At 35.4% G+C, this 24,362-nt stretch overlaps 1 protein-coding gene across 1 annotated transcript in view; it reads left to right on the top strand.

Moving 5' to 3' along the window:
• LOC116810587 (uncharacterized) overlaps positions 1-21,149 on the top strand; it is a 320,737-nt gene extending 299,588 nt beyond the window's left edge. Inside the window, exon 10 of the mRNA XM_058440558.1 lies at positions 19,992-21,149. The gene's annotated coding sequence lies outside the window, so the exon portion shown is untranslated. The remainder of the gene's footprint in view (positions 1-19,991) is intronic.
• Positions 21,150-24,362: the final 3,213 nt, after the last annotated feature.

Below are 24,362 nucleotides of genomic sequence, written 5' to 3'. Positions count from 1 at the left end.
AGTGCAACTGCTGGAGGTGACTGTGTTGATATCTGTAACATGTTGATGTGTGAAGTGAAAAAATGAATCCTATTCCTCAGGAGAGTCCTGCATATGTCAAGTATATTGTCTCATTAAGCCAATCCATTTATCAACCCACTGAATGCCAATTAAATTGCACAGGATGGTGCAGGTATATGGTGAGCTGTTGGTGCCAAACTTTATTACAGCTGAGCTTTTCTGGCGCAGTATGTTCTACCCAGCAAAATGGCAGGCATATCAAAGCCAAATTAAATGTTCTTGAAATAATGCCTTTAAAGAGGACGAAATGCCACAGCCTGGCAGAAAAGAATGTGAAACGTAATGTCAGTTCTTAGTGTACTTTTAGTTCCAATGAAGATGTCAAGGCTCAGATCCAGCCAGTGCCAAATGTCTTCACAGCGTGCAAATTAGATCAGTGTAATTTCATCAGGAGAATGATCAGACTCTGCTGTAGTTATGGCTGAATTCACTGCTTCTGCCGAGGGCTGGGCTGAGGACCATGGGGCCCAGCTGAGTTCATGCTGCCATCCTTAGAAAGAGAGAGAACCAGATTTAACGGATTGCTCTCTTGATGCCACAGTGGAAAGTTAGTCCCACCTCTCAGAGATATTGCTAAATGAGCATCTAACATAGATTACGATGCATTTGTTTGGAATTTTTAAAAATCTGCTTAGTGAAAATTAAACCCCAAGTCACTGAAATACCAAGCTAGCTGCCAACGGGCATTACAAGCAAAAGAGGTTTATGTTTGTAACTAAGCATAATGTTTGTATGAAAATTTACAGATATTGATATTAAATACTTAAAGCATTCAAATTCCAGGTATGTTTAGAAACATATAATCTAATACGTTGATATGACAAATATTCTTAAGGATCAATACAGAAAAATAAATAGCTAATATAAAACAAAGAATACTGAAAACCTCTTACTATAAAACAGAAACCCAATAAGAATGTCGTGACTAATTTTTAGTGTTAAACAGAGGAAAATGGTATAGAGTAAAGATCTTGGGAAGGAAATGATAAATGATGTAACTTACAGTCTAATGTTTGGAATAAATTGGAATAAACCAATTTTATGGCAAGATAAGTCACTTATTATCATGAAATTTTTGCCTGCTTTGAAATGGTTTCTTAATGCAGTACTGTTAAAAATACTCCTGAAATGTTTAAAAACAGAATTTTCGCATACTTTTTTTTTTTTTTTAACCAGAGCAATGCTATCAGGATTCTTCTTTGAATTTGTTGGTGTATCCTTAGTAAAGACAAAGAAGGATTCCCACTGCATGGGTGCAATTTTTAAGAATAACCAGAATTCTCAGTTTCATGTTTAAGGAAGTTTTTGTAGTTGATTTTCAACCTTTTCAAACCATATATATTCTACTGTAATAAAGCACTTTGTTTTAATGCCAATTTGTATAATGTTTTACAATGTTTATTTTATAATCCTTATAAAATATATTCAAATGCTAACAAATATAGAGGAAAATAAAAATTACCCATAACCCCCCATCCAGACATAACAACTGCTATTACTTTTATATTTTTTCCAGTGTTGAGTATGTGAATATTTTTTCCCAAATTGAGGTACTATTGTTTATAAAGTTTGACTTCTGCTTTAAATATAACATGAGCATTTTTCTATGCCATTAAAAAGTCTTAAAATTATTTTAATGATATAGAATATTGTGTGTAAGATCCTCCATTATTGGAAATTTGTATCCGTATTTAGCTATTATCTTCATGATGAACATTCTTATAAATAAACATTTGTCCATATTTGATTAATTTCTTTGGACAGACTCCTAAGAAGTGGCATTACTGAGTCAACGGTATGAATTTTCAAAGTTCTTGTTTTTACTGTGTTACTTTTCAGAAACTATCTATAAACCTGTAATTCGTAGCCCCCCAAAAAACAATAACTTTACAAAATCAGATCTATAAAATTCTATTTTCGTATTCTAACAGCCATATCATGATTTCTACCTTTCGAACCTTAATTTTATGGAAATGGCATAAAGAATAGGGAAAACACTAAAACTGTGAGATCTGAGGGCAGTAGGAGTGTGGCTGCCTTTCTTCTGTTGTTTTTCATTACTGAAGGATGTGCTATGCATTCTCAGTTACTGGCAAATAATTTGATTGATTGATACAATTAGCTTAGAGCATGCTTAAAGTCAATGAAAAATTATTCTCCCAAGCCTTGAAACTATTTTAACATTAACTATATATTTAATCAATATAGACAAGCCAATTATTTACCATAAGCTAGTGTTACTTTGAATTACTTTCATTCCTGTATATCGCTTCAGAATTAGTTAGACCTTCTGCTGTGGAACTTTCTTTCATTTCCTATTTTAGCAATAGGCACAGGACCTAAGGCTATCTCTGGGGCTTGCCAAGACCCCAGATGCCAAGCTTTGGAACATTCTAGTAGCAACATCTGGCCTTTTGGTGAGCTCCACAGGCAATTGTGCACTCAGCTCGGGGATGTCACATGGTCAAATGATCTACTGATATTTCGGCTACCATGCTCTCTGAGGAAACATTTGTCTTTCTGCTCACTTTGAGTAAGTAGCAGATAAAATTAGAGCTATTATGTGGAAAAATGTTTTCTACAAAAAAATCATTTGTTTTAAAATCTTAATTCTTTAACTGGTAGAGTTGCATTGCAGCTTGGTTTCCAACTGTTCATCACTTTTTTCAGGAATCAAGAGAGACACTGACTAGTTTAGTTCAGGATAAATTTTGTACAACTACACCAAATTCATAAAGGATGGCCACACTTGCATTCAGGGTGGCTTAAAATACTGAGGATAATTGGGGGAGAAAGTTTAATACCTCCAAGACACTTCCTCAAAAATAACCTTCTCGATTTACTGGATCAAGGACATTTCCTAAGCATATACAACGCTGTGACCCAGTAGAATATTTGTTTACGTAAGTCTTTAGACTGCTATAGATCTGTTTTAATGCCTTTTTTTAATCAAGAGATTAAAACCTATGTTCAAATAATACCAGTATTTTTTTTAAGTTATTATCAATTTAGCATAAAAATTAAACCCAAATGTTCCCCTTTTGGGGTATGCAAGATTAATCAGGCACAAGGAAAAAATGCAACTAAATTAACAAATTGCCTCCAACAATTTTCTATTTTTTAAGGGAAAAGAAAAAAATGTATTTATGAATATTTCGCATACTATGTGGAAAATAAGATCTAATAACACATCAAAACACATGGAATTCTTCAGATATGTATTTCTTTATGGTATCTTCTTCTTTATGCTTCTTTATGCTTTATGTCTGTTTATACTTCTTTATGTTATCATTTTTAGAAATTACCAAATTTGCATTTCTTATTAAATTCTGTTTATCATGACATTGCTATGTAGTTCATTTTCATTATTCATGAAGTAGTCACAATTTCACACTTCCTTATATTTTTGCATTTTAAAAGCAAAAATTCGTTTTCATTTATTTTGAGTATTTAACTTTTTAGTATTGTTTTTAAAGAAAACATTATTTATATAATCTTTGAATTAAAACACTGAATGAGTGGTTAGAATTTTCTACAAGACTCAAATTGTTTACATGTAAATGTCTTATTTCTGCAATGAAATCAGAGGGTCTTCCTATTAGATATTAACTGAATATTTACTCACCTTTCAAAAGAAATTTTTAAAAATTCCTGCCACAAGGACAACTTAGTAAAACATGGCTACCATATGATATCTAAATGATTAAGATTGAAGGTCAGTATGATAGTCCTCAACTAAACCCAATGCAATGGGAATCATTGATTGGGTGCTAAAATTATAGCAAATGGGCCAGGCACAGTGGCTCACGCCTGTACTCCCAGCACTTTGGGCGGCTGAGGTGGGCGGATCACCTGAGGTCAGGAGCTAAAGACTAGCCTGGACAACATGGCAAAACCCCGTCTAGCTGGATATGGTGGCACTCGCTTGTAGTCTCAGCTACTCAGGAGGCTGAGGCAGGAGAATCACTTGAACCAGGGAGGCAGAGGTTGTAGTAAGCTGAAATAGCCTCACTGCATTCCAGCCTGGGCGAGTGAGACTCTGTCTCAAAAATAAATAATATAAAATAAAATTATTGCAAATGGTTTTGATATTGCTTTTTTATTAAAAAGGCAATAATTCCTTTTTATACTCAGGACTCTGGAAACAATCAAATTAGTCAAAATTATGTGGGTTACTATATCCTGTTTTGTAAAACTATCAACTGGAACAGAATTATATGTAATCACCTTGTAAATCTGGCAACTAAAAGGGGGAATTTCTAGTTTGCATTTGGCATCAGGCTCAGATTCCGCAATAATGCAGAAACTATTAAACCACATTTAACTTTGCCCCCTTCTCTTCAAACCTATCCTTTTATTCAATTCTACTGACCACTCTGGTTTCTATGTGGTCTAAACAAACGGGGAACAACTTTTTACCCTGTCATTATAGGAAAAAATGATATATCTTTGAGCAGGAAATCAGCAACCCAAAGTGGTGGCAGGATAATAATCCATCAGAGCTTTGGCTCTGTCACTGATGTTCCTTTAGGACCATACATTCCTCCTAGTTGGGCGTGTGGTAGTGTGACCAGTGTGGCAGTCTCCAGCTACTGCCTTAGGATGTAGCAATAAACTGCAGCATGGATATAGAGGGAAGGTAGGACAGGGAAGTAGAGACATGGTAAGAGGCTGGCACAACTGGAAGGGTGGTTGCACTGTAAGAAATAGGAAACAATAGGACAGGCATTGTGGCTTATGCCTGTAATCCCAGTACTTTGGGAGGCCAAGGCAGGAGGATCTCTTGAAGCCAGTAGTTTGAGACCAGCCTGGGCAACAAAGCAAGGCCTCATCTCTACAAAAAAAAAAAAAAGGAAAAAAGTGTTTTTAAATTAGCTGGATGGAATTGGATGTACCTGTAGTCCCAGCTACTCAGGAGGCTAGGGTGGGAGGATCACTTGAGCCCCGAAGTTTGAGGCTGCAGTGAACTGTGATTACACCACTGCACTCCAGCCTGGGCAACAGAGTGAGGCCTCATTTCTAAAATAAAAAATTAAAAAAAGAAACAGGGAATGCAGAACAATAAATTTGCAAGCAACATTCAGGTCTTGAAATTGTGCCAGTAGAGTTGGGATTAAAAAGCAATTATAGCTTTTTGTACAGAGAAGTGACGTTTATACAACTACAAGTTTTTTGGTAGATTCCAGTTTTTCTTACTTCTATATTTATTCCCATACTCTTCCTTACTCTTTTTTTTTTTTCTCTTAAAAAGCTCTCATAATGTGACTCTAGCGAAATGGCAGATTCAGGACCTCTGAAAATTCTCTCTTCTATAAAAACAATGAGAAAACTGGCAAAAATGGTCAGAATTTATGTTTTCCAAACTCTGGAAATTAATGAAGGCCTTTCAGAAATTTGGGAAGTATTTATTGGAGCAAAACAGCAGAATCATGGTAGCAACAGTGAGCTTTGTGGCATTTTAAACTTGTTCTATTCCCATCCCCACTGCTGAGCTCAATGGTAACCTTGAAAACTAGCCATCCATATTCACAGTGAAAACCAACAGCATGGCAGCCACTGGAGGGGGAAAAAGACAATTGGGGCACCTTCAAAATCCCATTATCAAAGATCTATCATTATTTGACTTGTCAGGTAGTTCTCTAGGGATGCCTACTTGCAAGATTATCTTTATTTCACCTGATTCAGAGCTCCACCAGGCTCTTCTCTTGTACAGAGAATAGTCTTTTCTCTGGAGATTTTGTAGAAAACACAGAAATTGTTAACATTGTGGATGCCTAGTCTTGAATAACAGTTGGAATGAACAACAGGCTAACCAAAATGCTTAAAAAAAAGGGGGGAAGTGGGGGAATGAGAAGTCCACAGAGGCTTTGATAAGTCCTTCTAATCTATAAAACCATGGTCATACATTCTCAGAAAAAAACTCAGAAAGGCCCTAAGCTCTCACCTTGGGGCTCACACAAGCAGGAAGTGAAGGCCCAGTCAGAGTTCTCAATTGCCTGGCTGAATGATGATGGCATATTCCAACATCCACACAGAGTCCCTTGCCAGAGATTAGGAGACTCATTGGTTCTAGGCATTGAAGAAAATCTCTGTTCAATTATTGGCTAATCATTATCCTAACTGAATAAAGATTTCAGTGACCACAAATGAAAAGGAACACAGACTTACAGAATTTATTAAATAAACAAAAACAACAGCAATAAACCCTGGGGAATTTGCTGGAGAAGAGGAAGATTCTGATTTCCAGAGTTCTCACATTATTGAAAATGCCAAATTTTAAAAAAACTTATGAGACACTCGAAGAAACAAGAAATTTGGCCTATGCATATTTTTTATAAAGCCTTCAATAACAAATGCCCCTTAGGAACCCTAAATATTGGAATAATTAGACAAAAACTTTATGCTCTTTTAAATATATTCACAGAATTTTAAAAAATGTTTAAAGTAATAAAGGAAAATATGAGAATGCCTCATCTTGAAGGAACATTTTACTGGATGTAGAATACTTGGTTAGCAGTCTTTCTTTCAGCATTTTGAATCTATCATCTCTCTGCCTTCTGGCCTCCATGATTTCTTATGAGAAATCATCTGTTAATCTTGTAGAGGATTCCTTGTGTGAGATGAGTCATGGCCTTCTTGCTTCTCTGAAGAATCCCTCTTCGTCTTTTTCTTTTGAAAGTTTGATTATAATGTGTCAAGGTATGTATCTCCTTAGAGTTTATTGAGCTCCTTGGATGTATAGATTAATGTCTTTTATTATATTTGGATAGATTTCAGCCTTTCAGCCTTTTCTTTTCTTTTCTTTTTTTTTTGCCCTTCTGGCTGGGACTATCTTTATGCATATGTTGGTATACTTGATGATATTTCACAGGTTTCTGGGGTTATGTTAATTTTTATTCATTCTTTTTTATTCTGTTCGTCAGACAGAATAATCTCAGTTGGCCTGTCTTTAAGTTCACTGATTCTTTCTTCTGCCTACTCAAATCTGGTGTTGACCCCTTCCAGTAGATTTTTCATGTCAATTATTATACTTTTCAATTCTAGAGTATCTATTCAGTTCATTTAAAAAATAATATCTATCTATTGGTATTCTCTGTTTGTAAAAAAGAAGTAGACAATATGAATACATCTATAACAAGTAAAGAGATTGAATTGGTAATTAAAAACCTCCCGCAAAAACACCTAGGACCAGATTAATTTGCTGATGAAATCTACCAAACCATTAAAAAACACCAATCCTTTGCAAATTCTTTCAAAAAACGTAAAAGAAGGAATGCAACCAAACTCATCGTAGGAGATCAATTTTGCCCTGATACCAAAACCAGGCAAGGACAACACACACGAAAAAACAACTACAAACTAATATACTTCACAAATATTTACCAAAAAAAATCCTCAACAAAATACTATCAAACCAAATTCAGCAACATAGAAAAAGTATTTTACACTATAGCAATGTGTAATTTGTCCCAGAATGTAAGGTCAATTTAGCACCTGAAAATCAATCAGTATAATATACTTTATTAATAGAATAAAAGGCAAAACCTCATGATTACCTCAATAGACACAGAAAAAGCATTTGGACAAAATCCAACATTCTTTTCTGATAAAACACTGAACCAATTAAAAAGTAAAGGAGAACTTCCTCAATCTGATGAAGTATATCTATTTATTTAAAAATCCACAGTTAACATCATACTTAATAATAAAAGACAGAAAGGTTTCCTCCTAAAATCAGAAACAAGATAAGAATATCTGTTCTTACCACTTCTATTCAATATTGTACTGGGATGTTATAGCCAGGGCAATTAGGTAAGAATAAGAAATAAAAAGCATCCATATTGGAAAGGAAGCAAAACCCTCTTATTTGCAGATGACATGATCTTGTGCATATAAAACCAAAATTCATCCACTGAAAAAGCCATTAAAGTTAATAAACAAGTTGGCAAGATGACAAAATACAAGATTAATATACAATAATCAATTATATCTCTATACACTAGCAATAAACAATATGAAAATGAAACTCAAAAACCAATTCCATTTACAATAGCATCAAAAAAATAAAATATTTAATACTTTAAAAATTAAGAAGGCTTACACACTGAAAACCATAAAACATCACTGAATGAAATTTTAAAAAGACTTAAATAAAATAGATTTTTCATATTTATGGATTGGAAGGCCTAATATTGTTAAGATGGCACTACTCTTCAACGTGATCTACAGATTCACTATAACCCGTCAAAATCCCTGCTGCCTTTTTTCCAGAACTTGACAGGCTGACGCTAAAATTCCTATGAAAATGCAAAGGAAGCAGAATAGCTAAAACAATTTTGAAAAAAGAACTAAGCTAGCGGTCACACATGTCCCAGTTGCAAAGTTTATCCTAAAACTACATTAATCAAGATTATATGGAACTGGTATGAAGATATACATACATACATCAGTAGAATCAAAATAAAAGCCAGATATGTATAGTCAGTTGATTTTTTACATGGATGCCATGACAACTTAATGCAGAAAGGATAGTCTTTCAAGAAATTTAGCTGGGACAACTGAATATCCAGTTGCAAATGATAGAAATTGGACCCTTTCTTCATTTCCTAGTAGAAAAAAAATTAACTCAAAATGAATCATATTAATGGCTAACTATAAGAGCTAAAACTATGACTCTTGGAATTAAACATAGGTGTATATCTTCATGACCTTGAATTAGGCAATGTTTTCTTATGAATGACAAAGCACAAGCAACTTTATAAAGAATAAATAGGTAAATTGGACTTCATCAACAATGAAAATGTTTGTGTTTTACGTACACTGTCAAAAAAATGAAAAGGCAATTCACAGAATGGGAGAAATATTTGCAAATCATCTACCAGATATATTCTAGCATCCAGTATATAAAACTATTACATGCAACTATTTAAATAAAAAAAAACAAAACCACACTAATAAAAAAAGGGAAAAGATTTGAATAGACATTTCTCCAAAGAAGATCTGCAAATGGCTAAGAAGCACAGTAAAAGAAGCTCAACATCATTAGCTTTCAGGGAAAAACAAATCAAAACTATGAAATAACATTTCACATCCTCTAGCAGGGTGGTCATCAGGAAGTAGGGCAATAACAAGTAATGTCAAAGATGTGGATAAACTAGAACTCTCTTACTTTAGCTGGTGGGAATGTAAAATTATTCAGCCACTTTGGAAAACAGTTTGACTGTTAAGTTAAACATGAAATTATCAATTGACTCAGGAATTCCATTCTAAGAAAATTGAAAACATACATCCTTATAAAAACATGTGCACAAATGTTTATAGCGACTCTGTTTATAATAGCCAAATGATGGAAGCAACCTAAATGTTCATAACCTAATGAATTCTTATGCAAAATGTGACATATTCACACAATGAAATATTATTCACCCATAAGAATGAAGAAAGTACTAACTTATGTTATAGTGTAGGTGAACCTTCAAAACATTATGCTAAGTGAAAGAAACCAGATGCAAAAGGCCACATATTATTCCATGTGTATAACACATCTCAAAATGGCAAATCTGTAGAGACAGAAAATTAATCAATGGTTGCCAGGCACTGGAGGGGGGAAGTGGGAAGGGACTGCTGATAGGTTTGGGGTTTCTTATTGAGCTGATGAAAATATTTTAGAAATAGATAACGATAATAGGTGCACAGTCTTGTGAATATATGAATAATAACTGAATTGTACACTTTAAAATAGTGAATTGTATCATGTGAATTATATATTAATTTTTAAAATTCTCTCATCTCCATCCATCCACCCCACCCTAATGGTCATAGTTACAGTTATTGATAAGGAATGGCGTTACATTGTCAAAGAAGAGATGTTTTCAACTTCCTTTTCACCCATATTAAGCCTTTAAGTAGCCTACGTACAGAGGAAAATCTTATTGCACCTTCTCCCAGGTCTCAACACACCAACATTTTATACAAATAAAATCAAGTTATTAATACCACAGATAAGCTAGAAGAGAAAATAAATTTTAAAAAGGCAAGACATGATGTTGTGTGTGAAAAGAATTTGAATCTTCCTGAAAACAAGGCTGATGATGTCATTCCTGCTTTGAGAACCTCCATGGGCTCCCATTACCTTTACGAAACAGCCCACATTTCTTTTTATGACCTGCAAAACTTTACATTTCTAGCCCAGTTTCCTAGAATCACACATGCACTTTTTAAACCCTACTCACATTAAATCTCTGTATTTTCTGAACATACTAAGATTTTTTTTATGATTCAAAATCTTTAAATGCACTTTTACCTCCAACCAGAAAGTAAGATTCTTTGCTTGAATTTCCTTAGAATAATTTTATATAGGTTTATCTTTTTGAAAAACAGAAATTAATGGCTCAGTGGCTACTATATATAACTCAACCAATGAATTTGTATGTCTGTTTCTTTTGATAAACATCATCTTTATAGACTATTTCAGACATACAATGTCATCATTCTGTATATTGTGTTAGGAAAAATTATCAAAAACTTAGGACTAAGGCAAAAAGAAGTCTGCATGTCCTTTCAATGTCATACTGGAATATTGTCCGGGAGATCACTCAAGGATTAATCATCTAGGGGAATGGAACTTTTGTTGTTTGATTATTAACTCCTAATTAAAGCCTAGACTGTGAAGTTTCATCTTACTTTGTAGATTTTTTATTTTGAAGAGATGCAAATGAAACCTTCTTGGCTAAAAAAAAAAAATTAAAATACAAATATTATTGTTTTATTGACTATAGATTATTATGCTGTTGTGTATTTAATCCAGCAATTTTATTCTGACTTTCTTTCATCATTTTCTATAAGCATTCAGTTCCCCAAATACTCTTTGAAGCAATTTTATCATCTTGGTTGTTCCCTCATTAGTGAGTTGAATAAATCTTTGACTTGTTCTTATTCTGTATTCATATATGAGTCATGTCATTTCATTTTATGGCAATTTTACATTGTGTACTAAATTAAGTTGCCCAGTTTTCAAAAATCTTCCTAAGAGTTGTACCATAATTAATTTTTCTCAACTCCACAGTATTTTCCACAAAAATCTATATTGAAATTAAAAAGAAGATTCGTACATTTCAAAACAACTGCTTTCTCCTGGCACAAAGCATTAAGTGTAAGTGATGAGCAGAGAGCCTCCTAGGCATGTACCCCTTCCTGCATCTGTTTCTTCAGAAAGATATAAATGCAGTGTCCTATTTTTACCCACAAGAAAGTCTGTGATGAGATATTATTTATGAAATGGTGAAATAAAGAACCTCAATTTAACCGATGTAATAGCAAATGTGATTAATGGAATCCATGAAAAATTTGGCTTATTTATTTGCCTTAATTGAATGCCTAATCATGACTCACAGATGTTAGAGTTAGGTTTTTTTTTTTTTAATATGGGCATAAAATATGCAAACTTTTTGTCTAGTCCAGTTTCTTTTGGAGACTTAAATTAATATTCATTTTGCAATCCACTTCAGTTGTACTGTTTCCTCAAACCTTGCCCAACAAATGTTAACAAAAATGTTTTTGAATGAAATCTACTCACTAATACAAAAAAAGTCTCACAAAACAATAAACCAAAAAAATGTAGCTCGAAGTTTTACTATATTCATTTATAATGATTACTCAGAAAAACAGTATTAAATTAATATGTGCCCAAAAGGGATAAAAGCTTCACAAATGTGTTTATAATCTAAAAGAAGATGACAGACACAATGTATGTGAGTTTTAAGAAAAGGAAAAGAAAGAAAATTGCCGTCAGATTTATTTAAGGTATGAGGCATCAAGGTAACTCTAGAGCCAGGTAGACTTAAATTCAAGATATTCTAGTCTTCGGCTTATTAACTTTGGTGGAGTAACTACAAACTTATTCCTGGTGCTATGTTTATTTGTTAAAATTCTTCTGTTTTATGAATTACCTGGATTTTTAACTTTTTATTTTCTATCATATTTATCTAAAACACCAATAATATCCTGCCTCCTAAGTTTTTCTTTGAGTTCTGCTGCTTTTCTTATATATTTTATGTAAGAATAAGACTCTGAATTAAATAAATACATTTAAAATGGAAACTTAAAATTCTCTACAGAAAAAATGCTATTTTAATAAAAATACAAATAATGTGTCAAAGAAAAATTCTATTTTAAGTTAATTTGCATCCTTTGGATACTGGGAAACTGATCTTTGGTTTCAGCTTTAATTCTTACAAGAAGCAAATGACTATATTTATATAACATTTTTCAATATGCTTAATTGCTACAGTTGGAGGTTCTTGTATTTCTCTAATGAATTACTTTTCTATTATGAAGAAATGACTCTCTCAAAGGACAATCATTTGTTACACCTGAGCCTTCCTGGTCCCAATTGTGCCACATGCTGCTTAATAATTTGCAATGATTTAGGAAGATTGCCATAACCACTCAATTACTTAAACAACAGCTTTGGATGCAATCTATATAGCATGAGACACATCCTTAGCCCACATTTAGAACTGTCTTGTTAATTATATAGAATCCAGCAACCACTAGGTTCTGAGTATTTCACAGACAGCAGGTAACCTGTCCTAGAGGACTAAAAGTAGATGCTCATTTTCTTTGGCCTGTCTAGGCAGCTGCAGCATAACCATACAGTGGAATATAGCAGTGGGAAAAAAGAAGTCAACTAAGGTTTAGGAAACCTGATTTCTAATTCTGGCTTTATTGCTTTTTAGGTTTTGACCCTCAGGTAATGATATTCTCTGACCTTCAGTATTCTTCCCTTCATAGAATGTGTGCACTACAGCTGATAGTTTCTTAGACATTTGCCTAATCAATGGCCCATTTCTATATAACCTAAATTAAAGGTATAAGATATTTTGCAAATTGTACCTAAATGTTTATAAAAAGTCTTAGTAACTTATTTTTATGCAGCATTCTGAAACAACAAGATGAAAAATCAGTCAATCACTGTAAGACAGGGTAGCTCATTTAAAATTGTGATTGTCAAAAATGTTAATTACTTCTGGGCCACTGAGATAGAATTGCTAGGCAATTTACTTTAACTAACATAGCTTTGTGGCCAGAATTAACCTTTCTATAAGGAAAAGAGACACATGTCCATGTGTCTAGGTAATGAAATTTGAAGGCCAGGTAATATGAGTGAGTTCTGAAAATAAGTTTTACTGAATTCGCAATTATACCTTGGACAGGTCCTACACAATTAAGGTGTAAAATATAAACCCCTTCTGGTTATATTTTAGACTGTTGAAAATAAGTACAGTGTATTAAAATATATAGTTATCTAAATAAATGAATTATCTTGGTACATAAATAAAACATTCAGATTTAAAGTAAACGCTTTTAGCTTCATTTATTTATCATATCATTTCACTAATAATCTACTTGTGAAATTCAGTGTTATCTTCATATCAAATTTTTTGCCCTTCATAAGTAAGTGAGTGTTAATTTACAAAGACTAAAATGTCTAGGGAAATATGACTATACACAATCCTCTTTACCTAGTACCTAGTACAGTGCAATAGAAATTCGAAATGTTTCCCGATGCTACTCTGCACAGTGCAAAGATCATAAGTTTTGGGGTATATCTAGTTTTGTTCTCAGATAATTTCCGATGGTTACTGGGTAATCCATTTAGACTTTCTGGGATGCTTTTCCCCATGTGTAAAAACAGGCATAATAATATTATCCATGACCTTTTCAATGTGTAATAATATGATTCATTCATTTTCAGGATAGTACGTGTCTATGCACATTCATTCAAGTAAATTACTATTCCTATGTCCATATTCATCCCTAAAGAACAAGAAGGGCATTTGCTAACTTGTTCAGTAATAGGAAGGGGAATGTAGAAAGAGTGGAAGAACAAAACGCCATTTTGCCATTTTTCAGCAGGGACACTGTTTCATGATATCTGGATTGCAACGAGAAGACTAGAAGTCAAGGGGCTAGAATTATCTGAAGGGTTACTCTCGTATGTCTAGAGGTTAATGCTGGCCATCAGTTGGAGGCCAAACTTCTTCACAAGATGGCTGGGCATCAAGAGCAAATAGATAGAGAGGGGCTATGTATGTGCACAGTAGATGAAGCTATATTGCATTTTATTACTTAGACTTCTGCTACATTCTATTAGTAGAAGCAGTTATAAAGGTCACCTAGGTTCAAAGGGAGGGGACATGGATCCCATCTCTCAATGGAGGAGTGTTGATGTCACGTTGTAAGAAAAACATGTGGCATGGGTTATATATTGCTACCATCTTCGCAAAACAATATCTGCTCAAGCCAGTATAACGGCTTTTGATTTATATCACCAAAGTGACCTTCAGTAATAGTATAAGATTTGATTTGTATCTTTCCCTGTCTAATGATAGGAAAAATTGTATTTCACTGTTGTTTCCTTTTATAATTAAATATACCAAACATTGTTTTACAAGTTATTTGCCACTTATATTTTTTCATGATTAAAAAAATTATTTGACATAATCAGTATGCTCCTGTGGGTATTCACCTGCTTAATAACAGTTTATAAAACATCTTCAAACATTACACTAAGGAAACAACAGTTTCTCAGTTTTGTTGAAAATATTTCCCCTGGTGTGCCATTTTATTTTCACTTTGTTTTATTGCGTTATTTATTCTTTATAAACTTTTTAATATGGTTGCTATATTATATACCATGCTTATAATGTGTTCCTCATCCCAGGATTATAAAAATAATTTCTACTTGTATGCTAACTTTGTTCTTTATAAATTATATCAAAATAAATTCTGTATAAATTAAATAGAAGATCTAACATTTTTCAGGCTTTTAGCTGTTCAGCTTCATTTGTTGAAAGAGTCAAAATAACAACTAGTTTTAAAAATAGTAGTATCCAAAGAAAACAGACATTATCTGTTGAATAAGCTTATACCTCCTCTACCAGTTAGAAATATTAAAATTATATATTGATTCATATATATACTTGAGTCTCTTTCTGGACACTTTATCATGGATCTCTCCTTTAATTAACTATCATTTTTTTAATCATTACAGTATAAAAGTACATTTTAATACCTTAAAAGCCCCCCCTCTGAACGTGGTTTGTAATTCATGAAGAGCTTTTCAATAATCAGTGCCCAACCTACTTCCTCCCTGATGATTTCATTCAGGCTCATGTCCATAGCAACAACTTCCTATTTATATCTCCAGTCCACATCTCTCCTGTGAGCCTCAAACTCTATTACCCACTGGAAGGTTGAACAAGTCTCTGTTTCAACTGATCAAAACTGAGCCCTTGAATATTTTTCCCAAGTCTCCTCCTCCTCCAGTCTTCTTTATTCAAATAAAGGGCATTATACCAGCTAATCAGATACCAAAATGAAAGTGAAAGTTAATATCATTGTAGCCAATCTTTACATGAGAGTAAAAATGGTTGAATTCTTGTAATAGAAAATTAAAGTGGGGCTGGGCACGGTGGCTCACACCTGTAATCCCAGCACTTTGGGAGGCCGAGGCAGGCGGATCACGAGGTCAGGAGATCAAGACCATCCTGGCTAACACGATGAAACCCCGTCTCTACTAAAAATACAAAAAATTAGCCAGGTATGGTGGCGGACGCCTGTAGTCCCAGCTACTCGGGAGGCTGAGGCAGGAGAATGGCATGAACCCAGGAGGCAGAGCTTACTGTGAGCCGAGATCACGCCACTGCACTGCAGCCTGGGCAACAGAGCGAGACTCTGTCTCAAAAAAAAAAAAAATTAAAGTGGGAAATGTGCCTTTTGGGGAGGCACAGTGTGGTTACATCTACACTGCATCTATGATGTCAAAATCGTACCTGGTTTAGCATGTGAACAAGGAGTGCTAAAAAAAAAAAAAGTTAAGGACCATTGATCCTGTGGAGCATTTCAAAAATTTATTTTTTATTTATAGCAGGGGGTGTGTATCTTCAGCCTCTTTCTCAAAGTTATTGCGGTTTCCTGCTAGTTTGGGAGTGCTAAACAATGCTAATAAGTCTGCCCATGAATGTACTATTACACTTCTACATGTCTCATAAGCAGCATTTTTTTCTTGAGAATATTTTATGTATTTTCCCATATATTTTTAAAAATCTAATTATGTAGTGATTTCTAAGAAGTAAATGCAAATATTAATAATCATATATTAAAATAAGATTAACTTCTAATTTTTACTATTGTTAGACTGATGGTTTAAAATATAGCAACTTAATAAAATGTAAAATCAATGGAATAATATAAGGTTATTTTCAGAAAAACCTTAGCTGTATGTGGAACAAATTATGTAATTTCATCTCCACATTGCTCTATTCCCAGCAGGAGGACTTATATAGACCGCACCATCTGATCTTCCTTGCACTTTTACTTCCAGTTGGTTTCATCCAATGACAGGGACCAGGTAGATATCAGAGAGCAGAAGTGGAGAGAGACACACAGACAGAGAGACAAACAGACATCAGGGTGTTTAGATGTGTGTCTCTAACCCTACTACCACTGCTGGCAAGTTTTGATATTGAGTACATTGAACAATCTTAGCTCTGTTAGTTGGTCCATTTCCTGCTACCTAACTGTCGTCTGGCTGTAACACTGCCATGCCTTCACCCCTGCAGGTCTTGAGGTGGTAAAAGCTTCTCACAGTTGCTACCCTGAGCTGCTTCACCATTCTTTGCTGGTTTCCACAATCCTGCCACCCTCCGTAAATATTCTCTTCATTAAAATGTCTCCCATCACTTCTGTGAGAAAGCCTTCTGTTTCCTGCCCTGACCTTGACTGATACAGGCTCCAACTTTGGTTCTTCTTCAGTCGTACTCATAAAAGGAAACAGTATAGCTCATGAACTCTACCATGATGGTCCCTACAAAGCTTTTTGTAATCATTTACTACTCGTATTATTTTATAATTTCAGTCCAATTCAAACTTCCTTTGGGTGGTTTTCAATAAACCAACCACTAAGCAAATACTAGGATGATAAAGAGGAAGATATGACAGAGTACATTCCTCAAGAAGCTTGGTTTTTTCAGCAGACAATTCATAAACACTTGAAAAAGTTAAACAAGCTTATGTATGACAAAACGTTGCAAAGGAACACTAACAGACCATAAATATAATTTGAAACTAGAGAAGAAAACAATGACATAGTCTAACAGGAAAGGCTTTGTTGAGGAGGTGGGACTTTAATTGGATCTTGGGGGATAGAGACTCTTCAGTGTGATTCCACCGTTGAATATTTCTCATCTGTTTTGTCACACAAAGAGTAATTTTTTTTTTTCATTTAGATCCCTCTTTCAATGTCCTAGAGCCATTTATGGGCCACTTGAAATAGTGTCTACACATGACAGATAAATTGTTTTTCTTGCCTGACCTACCCTGAGTCAGGATAGGCTTTGAGAAGCATAACAATTCCTTTGCTTATCCGTCTGATGCACATTGTGCCACACTGTGTGAGGTATCAGGAAGATTTGCATGAGAAGGAGTCCAGAGAAGTTCTAGATGATCACTTTTGGATTTGCCAAAAGTGACCAAAAAGACTCCATGGGGCAAGCAATAACCCAGGCTCTGGGGTCGCTGGATCTGTATCTAATTTCCAGCTCCTCCAGCTACTGGTCATGTGATCTTAAGAAACTTACTTAATCTTTGTTGTCTCAGTTTCCTCTTTTATAAAATTGTGGTTTGCATGTCTTCTCAGCTTGTATCAAGAGAATTTGCTAAGCGTATACAATAGCAAAGTCATAATTTGTGACATATTTTAGATCAACTAGCAAGCCTCAAAACAATTTCACTTTAACATCCATTTTATTAGTATTTCAGGATAATTTTTCATATAGAAAAGCAAAGCATCACTGAAACATAGTCTTTTGGTGAGTCATACCTTTAAATTTTAGGTTTATGTAAAAGGAGTATAATAATTGAGCTTTTATCAATCCTTTTAATCTTTTAAATTTGTATTCCCTTGCGTAATGGCCTCAAATGACTTTTTAGTTAATAAATAAGCAATTGTGGTTTCAAAATACCAGTTGAATTCAGGGGCATAATTAATTACTGAAATTGAAAAAGAGTCCGTTATTTAAATTACTAATTACAATGTAGAAATAGTCCTTAAGTCATGAATTCTGATTTTTTAAAATTTCATTTATATTCCCTCTCTTTCATTTAATATTTTTCTCAAAAACAGCTTCTACTTTAAAAACAAAACACTTTTAGATATGAAGGCCTATATTTATGGAACCCAAATTAATGAGGAATTTCCATAACCTAAGATGGCATGGTCATTAAGAATAAAACCTCTAAAATTTTTACCTTGTGCCTGACCACAGAAAATGATGTAAAGTACAATTATAGCCAGAAGAATTCTCCAACCCAAATGTGCTTGTTAAGTTTGTTTATCCAGTTGCACCACATGCCACGCAGCTGTGAACTATTTAGAGGTTTACTAGACACTCCTGTCTAGGAATTGTTTCTTTCTTTCTGATTTTCTGCCTCATATCACACCGGGGACAATTTAATGTGACTACATTAGGTGTTTTCTGAACTGCTGCTATTTCTAAATAGTTCGATGTCTCTGGGGCATACTTTCCTCAAAAGCCAGATTTTCTTAAGACTTTGGTTCATTTAATTTAGTACATTGAGCATATAACTTGATATAAACAACAACAAATACTATTTTGTCTGACAAAGTCTAGGTTCTCGGGCTGAAACAGGGAGCAAGGCACAGAGATGACTCTTTTGATGGGGAGTACGTTATGGCGGGGAAGACCTAGAAGCAGTAAATAACCAAACAATTAAGAAAAAAGTATCCCAGAAAGACATGATATTCAAAAAAGAGTTGACTGGGCAACTACTTTCCTGGAAGGTCTTTTACAAGTCTACTCTCTGAGGAAGCTAGAAGAGCATAATTCTCATCAAGAGGTAGCAAATCCCTATCATGCCTCCTTTTGCCTGCTGGAACTTTAGAGGGAGAAAGAGGAACAGGCATGACTGAAGACAGTAAATAAAAGAGCCAACAAGAAGGAATACAGAGCCAAAGGTGGCCAGATGAACATGTGCCCACGGGAATATGTGGGCCTCCTGAGTGGCCAGCGCCGCCACAGAGGCTCTAAGTCACGTACCCCAAGTCCTCTTCTTTACAGATGGCATCTAAAGAATGACAAGACTCACCCAATTCATATTTAGAGATTTTGAACCAGAGCTGGAAGTTAGACTCCCTGGTATATTTCGTTTACATATCTACTAAGAATTGCCTTCACCTGACTTACTTGCAATGTGGGCACTAATAAATATGATTACTGAGCAAGAATATAGGAATGATACTGTGGGGTTTACAGTACCCACAAAATTAGATATCTGCTAAATGAACTATGTGGCAGATAATAGATCAGTGTGTCAGTGTGTCAGAACATCTGAAAATTGCTAATGAGACTGGCACAAGTTGCCTCTTCGAATGGGGCTATGGAGAAGTGCAAGCTGTGCTCCTCTTCTCTAGGAACAAAAGCAGCCTGAAATGTTTAAGATAAACAACCTTCTATTCTGTTCAAAGAGAGGCACTTGAGAACAGGCCCAACTAGAAACAAAGGAAAAATGGAGCTAAGATGATTAGTTTCTTAATTATTTGGAATGAATTCTAGAGAAGATGAAAAAACATCATGGTCTGGTCTGTAGTTAAATCCCATGATATATAATTTTAGTGATCATCTGGGAGATGGCTAATGGCAGAGATAATTATGGAAATGCTGACACAGCAAAACACAGTCAAGGCCAAATTAATTCTCAACATGTATACCCAAGACATAATAAGAAAATTCCACTGATGACAAGAAAATAAATGAGAAGTAACAATAAAATGGCGAGTTAGAGTAGGTGAGTAAATAGAGAAAATGAACTCAATTCCACTTACTCTTTCACTGTCTTCTTTCCACTAGTTTCATCCTAAACTGAGAGACCAACATCAAAAGAATCTTCTCAAGTTTCTGAGTGATGGCAAGAAACGAGACTACTGTTACCAAGGAACTTTTTAAAGCAAACTGCTTTTGCTGATATGAGGAGAAAGTTAATTAATAAGAAAATACCTTAAATGTGTTTTGAAGCTGTTAAAAGTGTGTAACAATTACTCTGAATTTATTATAGCACCAGTTAGAGACCCAGGAAAACTATAAAATTGCACATGAGGGCAGAGCTGAGAGATGACATCTGCTTTGGGATTGAAAAAAAAAAACACAGGGAACAAGAGAAATAGCAAGTGATTTAACATTTGGAATGCAGGACTCCAGACTCATCTGTAGGACCAAACTGCTCTTGAAATATACTAGATTTCCCTTGGCTCCAGAGGTTTTGCCTTCATCAAATGCCTATAACACTCTTATTGTCAAAAGGAATAAGTGATGGTGAACACTGTGCCAGATAGGAGATACCATACACAGGTTCAGCAAAAAGCAGAAGCAAGAGGTATATTTTTTGTTAGATCTTAGTTCATCTCTATATAACAGACATTTCAGGGAAGGGAGTAGAAAATAACAAAGCTACCTATGAGCAAAGGTAAATGGGATTCCCTATCCTTGTTTCCCAGTTTCGGTCATGGTATTGCTTATCCATTATTAGTTATCCACTGCTGTGCAACAAATTACTCCCAAACTTAGCAGCTTCAAACAACAATAAACATGTATTATGTCACATAGTTTGTTTCAGAACTTTGGGAGTGGCTTAGCTGAATGGTTGTAGCTCCAGGTGTTCTTGTGGTTGCAGTCAAGAAGTCAGCCCACTCACATAGCTGCAGACAAAAGGACTCAGTTCCTTGCAGGCTGAGGCCTGATTAGGCAGGGGTCCTGAGTGTCTCGCCACATGGACCTCCCCATAGGGCTGCTTTTCATGGCATGGCAGCTGACTCCCCCCAGAACAGATGATCAAAAGCAGCAAAAGAGAAGCCTCACATGACTTTTGCCCTAGCCTTGGGAATCACACTCTTTCATTTCTACAATATCCTATTGGTTACAAAGCAGCCTTATCCAGTGTGGGAGGGAACTATATACAGGCATGAATACCAGGAGTGGAAAACCACTAGACACTGGCTACCATGGTCATTTACACACCAACATGAAACATTCAGCCTTTCCACCACCTACCACTTATACTATATTTAATGTTTTTCCTGTTATGGACTTTAAAAAAGAGGCCATCATAAGCAATAATATCCATGAAATCATGGATATCATGTGATCTTTATATTTATTTTTATATATTAATTTCCAAATAAAAATAGAACTACTAAAACAAAATGTATGTTATCTTCTCATAGCAAGTCAAGCATCAGCAGTGTTATATGTACTACCATTTGTGAAGTACCACTAGCCGCAAGCTCAAGCTGTTCTTGCTTGAGGGAGATCTTTATAAGCTCAGTGTAAGTCGGGAGGCATTTGTTTCACATGCCATCCTCACTTACACTAAATTCCCTAGAAGTCCAAGGTAATAGTACTTGGGTGTAGGCTACAACGCTACAACGAAGCCATTTGCTACAGTGGTTATAACTGTCACTTGCCAGCCATCGTTTGTAATTATTTAAAACAGAAACAGTTTAAAGAATTAAACCAGAAGGGTAAAGCAGATTGTTCTCAGGACATAAAACTAAACTCACCTTATTATGTATTGTTACACTGCTGTCCACTTTCATTACCAAAGGCAATAAAGCAATTTTAACTGTTCCCTGGAATGTCACCAGCAATAAGTGGTTTTGCTTTACTGTTCTGTTGAGCTGAATATAATAGTTATATTTTAGATCTCTTGCAGCTGGGAAATCTAGACATGCCTTCTGGTCTTTGTGAATTCATTAAAATATTTGATTTGGGTAACCTTGGTGTTACTTTAAGTATAGTTGGGGAAATCATGTCATAATCACTGAATTTTATTAGTGACTGGCCCTTTTTAATCATAAAATTCAGTGTTCTGAAACCTATTGCCTGTTCTGTCCTCCACTTGTGACTTTATCTCTTCTCTTGATTGTACAACCATGAGCCCTCATTATGCTTTCCTGAGGGTGTTGTATTTACTGGTGTCCTTCACGGCCAAAGGTGACAATGCAGGGAATGTAGGAGTACAGCTGGCGAGAAGAGTCTCTATTCCGAGTACACGGAGCATGTCCCATACTTCAGCCTGCAGAGCCCGTGACTACTAGCAGTGTCAAAATTGTGTCATTTAGGCTGGGCACAGTGGCTTGCACCTGTAATCCTGGCACTTTGGGAGGCAGAGGTGGGTGGATCGCTTGAGCCCAGGAGTTTGAGACCAGCCTGGGCAACATGGTGAAACTCCATCTCTACTAAAACATACACACACACACACACACACACACACACACACACACACACACACTAGCCAGGCGTGGTGACACATGTCTGTGATCCCAGCTATGCAGGAGGCTGAGGCATGAGAATCGCTTGGACCCAGGAGGTGGGGGTTGTAGTGAGCCGAGATCACGCCACTGCACTATAGCCTGGGTGACAGAGCTAGATCATTTCTCAAAAACAAACAAACAAACAAAAAAAAGTCATTTTACCATATGCCTGTCAGGTTTACGTCTTTTACTTCATTTGATAAGACAATGATTTATTTTATTTAAATTCTAAATTCATATCTGAATTAAAATAACTATTATATTGTTAAGTAGGTTTTCTTCATCATTATTTTTCAGAAACCTGGAGAAAGTGTAGGGAGCTCCAAAGCAGTACATACACTTACCACACCAATGCTATTATTTTCCAGAGTACTTCTTCCTCCTTCACCCAGTTTCTTTATTACGAAATTTAACTTCCAAGAATAAAGGTTTTTCCGCTTACAACTAATATGCCCTATTCTGCTTCATGAAGAGTAGAGGGAGAAATAGCACCCAGGACTATTCTGGAGACATTAATACCTGATCTCTGTTATACTATTTGTGATTTGGGCATATTTGAAGGTAATTTATACAGTTATTATTTCCCTCTTTTTTGACATCCAGGTAAGAAGTGCAATGAACCTTCATGATCAAAAACTCGTTAAAACTAAATAAAATAAAAATAAATGTACTTAAGTCTATAAATAATCATAGTGCTTTGTAGTTAAAGAAGTTAAGTAGTTAAGAAAAAAGAGTCCAGGCGGGGTGCAGTGGCTCACGCCTGTAATCCCAGAACTTTGGGAGGCCAAGGTGGATGGATCACCGGAGGTCAGCAGTTCGAGACCAGCCTGGCCAACGTGGTGAAACCCTGCCTCTACTAAAAATACAAAAATTAGCTGAGTGTGGTGACACGCGCCTGTAATCCCAGCTACTTGAGAGGCTGAGGCAGGAGAATCGCTTGAACCTGGGAAGCAGAGGTTGCAGTGAGCCAAGATCGCACCATTGCACTCCAGCCTGGGTGACAGAGCAAGACTCCATCTCAAAAAAAAAGAAAAAGAAAAAGTGCAATTAGAGCTGGAGTTAAAAGTGGGGAGTCATGGTCAGGAGTTGTTCTTCATATCTCTCAAACACCATGTGTTTTCTATCATCCTTGTTTCTCCCTTTGCATCTCCACTCTCCAGTGACTTTCTCTGCTTCCCACTGGACCCCCACTTTTACAATACATAACTATTTCAATGCCAGCCATCATCTAATATTTCTTGGTATGTATCCATTCAAATTAGAGAAAGAAAGAGGTCTGAATGTTATTTATACTTTCTCCATAGAGATTCTAAGGAAGACAATATTAATGACAGTTCTTTGTTTACTGAATGGGATGAGGAATGTGCAAATAAAAGATTACATAAGAAATGAGATTTAAAATTGTTTGGGGAGAAGGAAAAGTTAAGAGAAAGATGAATCATCTTGAGAGCCAATAAGAAAGTTTGGTGAGTTGTTGAAAATGACACAGTGTTTAATGAGAACTTCTGTTACATTTTTTTGTATACTGTGTGATAGAATTCTCTTTCATTTCCTCATCGAACCTTCTGTAATATCTCTTTTGGCTAACCTTTGTGAGGCCAAGATTGCCTTCTGTGCCTGTGATTAAGTGTTAAGTCCAGGTATAGCTTCAGAAAGCAGAGAGACCACACTCAGTAATGTAGTCACACCTGTGGGATAGAAAAACACCCAGACTCTTTAGTTTCCTAAGTTCTTCCGTGATTTAGCACATAGCTAGTTTTGCAGCTTTACTGACAAGAAATCATTCTGTCATACCCCAAATCCATCCAAGATGAACTCGTTTCTATAGGCCCCTTGTTTTTACATTTTTCTGTGCCTTTGCTCATGTTATTCTACCTCCTCATCAAAAACCATTTCAGCAATTGTGGAAGCT

The sequence above is a fragment of the Hylobates moloch genome, unplaced genomic scaffold (assembly GCF_009828535.3).
Source record: "Hylobates moloch isolate HMO894 unplaced genomic scaffold, HMol_V3 SCAFFOLD_1, whole genome shotgun sequence".
In the NCBI taxonomy this organism is placed as follows: domain Eukaryota; kingdom Metazoa; phylum Chordata; class Mammalia; order Primates; family Hylobatidae; genus Hylobates; species Hylobates moloch.
Note: the sequence above shows the minus strand (reverse complement) of the source record. Positions and strands in the feature narration are given on the sequence as shown.